Below are 10,104 nucleotides of genomic sequence, written 5' to 3'. Positions count from 1 at the left end.
TCTTTTGGGTAGACCGTAATGAACTATGAAGTTCGAAAAGAAAATCTCAGCTGTTGTCTTAGCAGGCATGTTCTTGGTTGGTAATGCTTGTGCATAACAAGCAAAGTGGTCAGTCAGAACCAAAGCATGTTCTACTCCTCCTTTTGATGGTTCTAAGGTAAGGAAATCCATGCAAACAAGTTCCAGAGGTTCTGTTGTCTCAATGCTTATCAATGGGGCTCTGATGTTGGTTGGTGTTTTTCTCTTCAATCATCTCTCGAAATTATGCAGGTGAGTTTCAACATCACGAGACATTCCTGGCCAGTAGAACCTATCTCTTAATAGTGACATTGTCCTGTCTCTGGCAGGATGTCCACTGTTGTCGCATAAACTCCTCATGCCTCAGTGCGACATCTTGATGGAAGAATCAACTGGTCGTGACATTGGTGACTCTGTATAAAACTCCTCATTTGACCTTGAACTGTTTGCAGCTTTTAAGCAAAGTAGTCATCTCTTGGTCCCATAGAAACTGAGTTCTGTCTGGTCTTGTCCCATTTCGCAAGTGGTCTATGATCTTCGATTCCGTGTTCTGAGAACTTTCCTCTTAAAGAAATTACACTTCTTTGCTACAACTTTTAATCCACATTCCTGGAGTCTCCGAAACACAACCTGTAGTCTCTCAACATGCTCTTCATAGGTTCTGGAAAATATTATCAGGTCATCAAAATATATGAGACATATATTAAGATGCAAATATTCCAGGCACTGCTCCAGAAGGCGTTGATATGTCGCTGGCGCATTTGAGAGTCCAAATGGCATCCCATTATATTTAAAAAATCCAAGAGGTCCTACAGTGAAAGCTGTCAGTTGTTTATGGTCTTCTTCCACCTCAACTTGATGATATCCGCTCTTCATGTCTAAGACGGAGAAGAATTTATTACCACCCAAACAGTCTAATAATTCCTCAATCCGCGGCAGAGCATATGAGTCCTTTATGGTCCGATTGTTAAGTTGGCGATAATCTATACAGATCCTTAACTGGCCATTGCCTTTGCGAACTAAGACTACATTAGACGCCCAAGCACGGTGAGACTTCCTGATGATTCCAGCTGACAAAAGAATTTGTAGATGGTTCCGGCTAAGTCTACAGATGAAATAAAAGAACTGTGATAAATTGAATTTATACATGATTTGTGTTGCTATTTTTTCTGTTAAATGGGCATTGAAACGTGACCGCCTCTTTGGTAAAATGATTAATAATAATTGGACTACATTGAAACCAGTGCTAGGTTTTGCGGCACTCCATGTCACGCATGTTGCCGTAGGGAAGCATAAGGAGAGGTTTTGCTCACAACACTTCAGTTGCATGATGCGCTACGTGAGTGACGTTTCTCAAAAACATTTTGTTTTGTTTAATAACTTTCATGTTACAATGTCGATAATTACGAAAACCTACACCTGAACACTCAGGCTTACATACTGTGTTCTAATGGAATTTCCGTAACTCCATTCAGTATAACATCTTACAAAATGAAATGTTAATCTCCTAAATAAGACACTCGGTAAACAAATCTAGTTTTGAGGGATACAATGAGATGAAACGGGTATGTCGGAGAGGAACATGTTTGACAGCTCTCTATGCATGTTCATCCTCAGGCACATCAGCCCATGACGAATCAGGCGATATGTGCTGATTTGAGGCCTGTCTTAGGCTTTGTACTACATAAATATATGTCAGAATCGCCTAATTTCTGTTCATCGTGGTCAGTTTTAGATGCTGATAGTACAAATGTCCAAGTTTTATTCTCGTAGAAATGAATACAGGTTGAATAAGATGCACGGAGTTTCTTTAATCCGAAGCATAAATATGTAAACATTTCTTACAGCATATACGTTTTCCACTTTTTAATGGCACTTAAGCATGATCTTCAATTTCTAGTGTAACTGGATCATTTAAATCAGATATAAAATGTGAAACTAAATACAATAGCGATGTTGAGCTGCCCCGCTTGAAATGATTTATGAAACGATTTCAAACGAGACATGGCCCCCTATCTACATCAAGTGACAGCCATGACTAAAATAATTTTACTTTAATGCTGGAAATGTCTTGCCACAATGATGTGTACTTTTCACAAATAGTATGTCTCTCGAACGTTTCCCCTCAACTTTGCCGTTATAGACAACTCGTCATTACAACCCACATGTCGTGATCCATGTCTCGTGTTAATCTGGGTTTATAACAATCATCTGAACCGGTTTCATATTGCAGCTTTATATTACATTATGTTATAGTGCAGTCCTTAATATAAAAGAAGCAGTTAATTTAATATTTTAATTAACTCAATTAATGTAAAAAGATTAATGGAACCAGATGTTTGTCGTGTTGTTTCCATCATTCATTAGCAACTCAATATGCATGGAATTGTAGCGAGTGATGCTACATTATTTTATGTATATTATGTATTCAAAGCTGATTGCCAATACGCCAGTACACCTGCTTCACCAGCTGGAGCTCAGCGTTTAATGTTTAATGAATAGTATATGCTTTGTCCTCTTGACTCCCTTATTCTGGAACGTTACAAATATCAACACACTGCGAAAGGTCGTGAGATACATACAGGTCGCAACATACCTGATTATATCCTGGAGACAAAGTATGTACTTCTTTTATGACATTGTATGTTATTATAATTACTGTTAGATATGAGTAAATTTAGTGGTGGTTGAAACTGTTGTAAATATATTTATAGTAATTATAATTGGCAGCAAATGATTGAACTTCCATTAGAACACATTAGGTGCTGTCCTGGCAAGATTTGAACAGTATTCTAACATGACATTGAAAAATGTTTTATCCTGATTGGTTAAAAAGAGGTATCCCTTTTCCTACTGAAACCACTTTTAAATTTAGCCTTTTTACTCGAACTCAAATAGACGCTAGATATCTAAAACTCTAATAGACGCGAAATGAATTGAAGCCCGGGCGTCTAATAGAGGGAATACGTTACGTTTGACATCGGATGTTTTGGGCGACGAGTTTTACGTCATATGCCATAAACCTGATTGGTTTGATGAGGTGACAGCACTTATCTGGACGAGTCATATCTTTTGGATATAAATGATAACGTTTATAAAACTCTTTGGGACATGTTCTGAAATTTAAACTGTGTCTGAGTGGGATATTCGTGTGAAACTGCGGCATGGGAGCCCAGTTGGCTAGCACATTAAAATCGGCATTAGTCCGGACTAGCACGCACACACACACACACACACACACACACACACACACACACACACACACATACACACAAAAAGCAAAAAAACATACACACGTTGCTCTCAGTGCAAAAATCTTGGACGCGACGTTAAACCCCATTTCATCTCAGTGTCATCTCTAACAACAATAAACCTCAGAATTTGAAAGATTTGAAAGTACATCAGACAACCTTACTCCCTTCCAAAATCCACAAAAACGTGTTAGAAGCAAAGAGATAACAATAACAACAGCGGCTACTATTGACAGTAGTGACGAGTAACCGCCATGTCAGTCATTTTCAGCAACATCCTAGGTCGGGGTGGAGAGGCATTTATTTAGCATTTGTATTATTCACTGGGGGTAATTACAAACTAAAAATACTTACACGTGTAAAATAAACTGTAGAATGTAAATAAATAAAGTTTGTTTGAGAAATATATTCGTTCAGCATTATTGTCACCACTTCTACAACTTGTTACCCTCTACCATATGACATTTCATGTTTCATTTCCAAGAACTGATGGGTCGCGCTTCATTCCTAATGACCTGTGAGTTCAAATAGTCCAAATATGCATCAGGTTGCGATGAAATAAAAAAACGTTTGTCTATGAACTTCTTTTTGAAAAATTATGTGTTTTGAACCCATAATTCGAACTGGTCAAAACTATGAGTACTCTAATCTTGAGCTTTTGTAATATTTGTAACATTTAACACTGCATGTCAGTCCTTTTCAGAATATTCTAAAATAGCGTACCTTTGAACGCATGTGGAAGCGTTAAGTGTTGCAAGAGAGAATCGTTTTGTAAGAACGGAGATAAATCTACTGTGTTTCGAAATTTCAAAACAGAGTAAGATTATCTCCCAAGTCGTCAGCGGCGAATTATAGAGTTTTCTGCATTTGGTATGTGCATGACCACGGCAGGCTTGATCGTTTGAGAACTTTCAGACAGTTTATAAAAGTCTGGCAGTACCCATAAGAGAGGACGATTCCAATTTATATTCAAGAATGGCGACAGGTCTCTTTCAAGACAATCAACAGGGACAATATTCTTGGAAATACCTCAAAACACAATAAACAAACCATCAACAAATTACTCGGCACATGAAAATCCTACACGCGCAAATAACTAGTAGACAGTCCGACGTACTGCCAATTGGCACCCTAGGAAATGCTCCAACTCAAAACCAGAGAGTATATATAATCCTACACTGACGTGCAAAAAACCTTAATGAATATCAGATTCATTTGAAGTTAGATTCGAACACAACATAATGTTCCCAAATCATGTAAAACCAATGGTAGAAATGCAACCGACGCAGGTGTATCTTAACATCTGGCTTTAGTTTAAAACTCAGAGTGAACAGAGCGAAAGAACCATGGGTGTGTTGTCGTTCTATCACGATGCCAACAGAGAGTGGACAGATCCAAGGCATGCCTAGTGATCGTTATTTGAGTATTCTTGAATTAAGGAAATTCGCGGTCTTGAGCATCAACCACCTTAGGACATATCATCAGTCGCTTTACTGTATCAAGATGCCTGCATCACCATGGTACTCAAAACCACAGACCTTCCGGGGGATCATGCTGACACGTCAACATCGACGTCATTGAACAAACATGGCAGAACAAAGAAAGGCAGACAGTCATGTTTTCTGGGGAGAGCAGGTTCCTCCTCCGAGCAGATGATAATGTAGAAGACGTTCGTATCGGCGTCTGGAGGAACACATGGCTCGTTGTATTCATGTCAAAGAAAAGACCTCCGTCACCTTCTGCTCATCGGTAATGTTAACGCCCTGGCAAGCTCACTTTCTTTTACATATCACCATGTCACCCATTGTACATCCGTCTGAGATCATCTGATCATCAGTTAAGAACACCTTCCTTATGGATGATACTTAATACAGACACTCAAATGGCAAATGTCGAATGAATGTAATCAAACGTCAAACGAACTCTAAAAAACGTTATACATAGGCGTGTCTACTTCAGGCAGGCGGAACTCTACTCGCTTTTGCTAGGTTCAACCACTCCCTGTCGCAGCATGGTATCGATCGCCTGCTTCAGCAAGGTTCTCTTGTGAGCAACCATTATGCCATTATTTAGGAAAGGTGTTCACACTATCGTTTCTAATTATAGATCGATATCACTCATTAGCTGTTTAGGAAACTTGTTTGAGAGAGTTGTGTTCAAACATTTATATAATTACTTTCATGAGAAGAAAATAAGCACCAATCTGGGTTTCAGGCTGGTCACTCAACTGTCCATCAACTAATAGAACTTTATCATCAAATTTGTACAGCGTTAGATAACAAAGAAAACTATTGTATTGTATTCTGTGATGTATCAAAAGCCTTTGATCGTGTATGACACAGTGGGCTTGTGTATAAATTTGAGAGGGATGGTATAAAAGGCCAATTGTTAAAATGGCTCACCAGTTACTTAAGTAAACGTAGCCAAAGCGTATTTGTGAATGGGGAAATATCCAAACCAAGATACATGAAGGCTGGCGTGCCACAGGGGTCCTTTGCTCTTTATTGTTTATGTAAATGACATTGCTGATAATTTAGACTGTATGACAATACTGTTTGCCGACGATACATCGATTGGTATGTCATCCAATGATAACAATGTACTGGAACGTTTCTTAAGCACACATTTAGCAATCTTAAGTGAATGGGCGAAACTTTGGCTGATATAAAAGACTCCTGTAAGTGTTCAAATGGTTTAATTTGCCATACTGACTTCAGAAAATGCATGACTTCATAAGAAACATGAACATGCCAAAATGCCAATTTACAAATCAATAGCGTGTGTGTCCACATCTGGTTGCGATGCAAGTAACACATCTTCGTCTGAAGGAATGGACCAGGCGTCGCACAAAGTACCGTGGAATATCTGTCCACATCTGCTGGAGCATGTTTCGAAGTTCCTGGAGTGTTAGTGGAACACGTGGTTGACGTCGAAGACGCCGATCCATCTCATCCCACATGTGCTCGAATGGTGAGAGATAAGGGGAGCGAGCCGGCTAGGGGATGACATTCACGTTGTTTTGTTGAAGAGACTCCTGAACAAGTTGAGCAATATGAGGCCGGGCGTTGTCATGTTGAAACGTAATGCCTGGGCCATGACGACGCAAAAACGGTAGAACAACAGGGCCGATGATCTCGTTGCGGTAGCGCTGTCCATTGAGATTTCCCTCTACCACTATCAAACGGGTCCTCTGTCTCGCTGTAATTCCACCCCATACCATAACGCTGCCGCCCCCGAAGCGATCTTCTTCCATGACACAATGATTGACGTAACGTTCACCTCGACATCGGTTACACTCAAATCCGTCCATAGCCGAGGCTGAGGTGTAAACGAGACTCGTCAGTGAATAGAACTTGTCCCCACTGCATATCCGTCCCACGTAGATACTGTCTGCACCACTGTAGACGTGCTTGACGGTGGTTTCCTGTCAAAATGGGACGTCTTGCGGGTCTTTTTGCGACAATCCCTGCACATCTGAGGCGATGACGTACGGTTTGTGAAGATATTCGTCGAAAGCCAGGGTGCTTCTTGCAGTCACTGTTGCTGGCTGGAATCGACTTCGTAGGTGTGTTGTTCGAATCCAGTTGTCTTGTCGATTATTGCTTACGCTAGGCCTGCCACTCCGAGGATGGTCTCTGACTGCATTCGTCTGTTGCCAACGTTGCCATAAACACCAAATGGTGTTTCTGCGGATGTTACATTGTCTTGCAACATCACGTTGACTCGATCCTGCTCCAAACATACTTATGACTCACAGACGCTCATTTTCGCGACATGCGTGGCATTTCGTAATGTTGAATAATTGCGTAATTTTGTTGTTTTTCTGAGTGGTTGTCGTCAGCAAGATGCTAAACAATGCATATGGAATCCCGTTAACGCATATGTTTTTATACCCATTCTTTGATAGTAAAATGCTTTTGAATGGAATACATGCTTTTCTGTAGCAGTTACGTTTTTGTGACTCCATTTCATACATGTACTACAATATTGTAAACCAAACTTTACTTGTTTGAAAAATACACTAAAATATTGGTGTCACAGGAACTTTTGTTGTTGAGTATATATAAAATGTTCATAAGACCACACTGTGAGAAATTAGAACAATTACAATTAGAAGCTGCATGCATTGTAACTGGTCTACCTAAAAATGCCCCACAGGCATTCATTATATTACGAAACCGGTTGGGAACCCTTAGTTATGCGTAGAAAGAAACGTATACTTTGCCTTTTCTTCAAAACTAATCATAATATGTCCCCCTCAATCTAACAGACATTCTACCCAAAACCATTGCTGCAAAAACCTCATACAGTCTCAGAAACTTTGAAAACATCCACAATACTAAGACATTGGTGTGAATCATTTTACCCATCGTCTATCCGATTGTGGAACTCTATTCCGTTATCAGATCAAAATTCCACGATGTCTTGTTTTGAAAATTCTTTACAAAAGCACCACCCCACGTCACCTGCGTACTTCGCATATGGAAAAAGAAAATACAATATCTTACACACAAAACAGAGACATATGTGCAGTCAATTGAATTATGAGTTATACAAAATTGGTATAAAAGATCACCCGAACTGTACATGTTCAAGTACATGTGAAAATGCATATCATTATCTCATGGAATGTACACTGTTTAGTCATCAGCGTGAAATTATGTTTAACAGCCTTAAAACTATTGTTCATAACATACCAGTTGATGTACACTTACTGTCATACGGCAATGCAGATCACGTTGTTACAGAAAATGAAGCTATATTTAAGGCAGTACAACATGATATATGTACAATCAAAAGATTTGTGTAAAGAACTGTTCATTCAACAATGGGGGCGGTCGGGTAGCCTAGTGGTTAAAGCGTTCGCTCGTCACGCCGAAGACCCGGGTTCGAATCCCGACATGGGTACAATGTGTGAAGCCCATTTCTGGTGTCCCCCGCCGTGATATTGCTGGAATATTGCTAAAAGCGGCGTAAAACCAAACTCACTCACTCACTCACTCATTCAACAATGCATATCTCCCCTTCAAACTCTCCCCCTCTCTCTCTCTCTCTCTCTCAAACATTTTATGTCTCTTCTACTGTGTTGAATGCATATATCAGGGATGTGAAATTGTGTAAATACCAGGTAGGGGGCAATCTAAGAACTTGTCACCCAATCCCGTTCACTTATAGTGAATAAATATGTTTAAATGACCTAGCCACTTCTCTTGTATCAATTTTAAGGGGCCCTTGGGAGTACGACAATAGAACTCAAATTGTCTATCTTCTCTATTGAGTTTTCCTGATACTTGACAAATATAACAAAGCTGACAGAAATCTTCTTCGCCACTGTACATTTCTGGCAAGAAATAATCAGAACTTATCCGTTCATTGGTCTTAGTCCTACCAAGATGACCAGCAAACTCAGCCTGATGATGCCTTCCCAATGAACATAGAATTCCCAAGAGTCCTGATCATCAGACGACACCAAAGACGATATCACCTCAAAAGATTTGTCTTCCTTCTGAGTCCTACACAACGACTCCTGATACCAATTGATCTGGATAACACCTGACTGTTAAGTCGTTACCTAACAAGACATCTACACCTGACACCACGCCACAATGCACATATTTATCAGAGCAGCCAACTTAACTATATCTCTACCTTCCGCACCTGCTGAGGTCTGAACAAAGCCTATCGCCAACTTATCATCCCTTTTCCGTTTGAAACAATCAATGACCAACTGATTTGACTTGACACAATTACTGCATCTAGTACCCTGGAAGTAACAACTTGGCTACCACTACAAGCAAACTAATTAGCCTTGCTTCCATTTTGACAACCACTCAGACCACAAGCTTGGGCAAACTGACCACTACTAAGACCATGACTTTGCCCACCACCACGACTGCCATTGCCATTAGTATGTCCACCATACGGACATACACTATTGTGAGAAGAGCTTCCGCTTGATGACTGAACCTTGTGAACACTTCTGACAACTTCACCAATTTCTGATTTTCACCAATTTCACACCAGGCGGCATAGTATCCTTGACCTCTTCTAACACCATCAAATCTCTAAGCTCAGACACCTCCCACATATATTCTGCATTTGTCCACTTATCAAACAAATTGCCATTCTTGTAGTAAACTCGGCGTTACCTTCAGAACCTGCCTTCTTGAGACCTTGAAATTTCTGACGATATGTTTCATGTGTCACCTCACAAGACTTGAGAATTGCCTTTAGAATATGCCAATATTATTCAGACCATTGTAACTTACCTGTTATCCTTTCAAACTGCCTTGATCCTATCACCAGCTTGACTGCCACCTTTTCTTATTTCCAACTCTCTTAATCTGAATTCATGTGGTAACCTTATTTCTTCTCTTTGAGCATCTCACTGCCCTTGCTCAAGTTCAGCTTCTAACCTCCTTTCTCCTAATGCTAGTTTTCTCAACTCAACTGTTCTGCAAAGGAGAGACCTGCGCTATTTGCACCTATTTTCGTCCCGTTCTGATTCTCCTCTACCTCGATTGGATCCGACCATAACTCGGAGATCAACTCTTCCCAATTTGCCAAATGCTTAAGCCAGTCTGCATATCAAAGATAATTATCAGCATTTTCCAACAATTCATCCTCAGAAGCCTTCTTTATTATAGATGTTTTCTGCCATATAGCCAACTGTGAGCCACAAATACTGACCACGAATACAATAAGGACCCCCTAGTCCTCAAACTAGAGCTCTCCCAGACCAGCCTCCAAATAACAATTGTCCCGTCATGGAGCTGTTCTCCAATGATCAGGGGTGTCATTCAACAAGTAGAAAGTAATACTGAAAATGAGTTAA

This window comes from Haliotis cracherodii, unplaced genomic scaffold (assembly GCF_022045235.1).
Source record: "Haliotis cracherodii isolate W230 unplaced genomic scaffold, xgHalCrac1.p SCAF_9, whole genome shotgun sequence".
Classification (NCBI taxonomy): Eukaryota; Metazoa; Mollusca; class Gastropoda; order Lepetellida; family Haliotidae; genus Haliotis; species Haliotis cracherodii.
The sequence above is the reverse complement of the archived record's forward strand: the minus strand, read 5'-3'. Positions refer to the sequence as shown.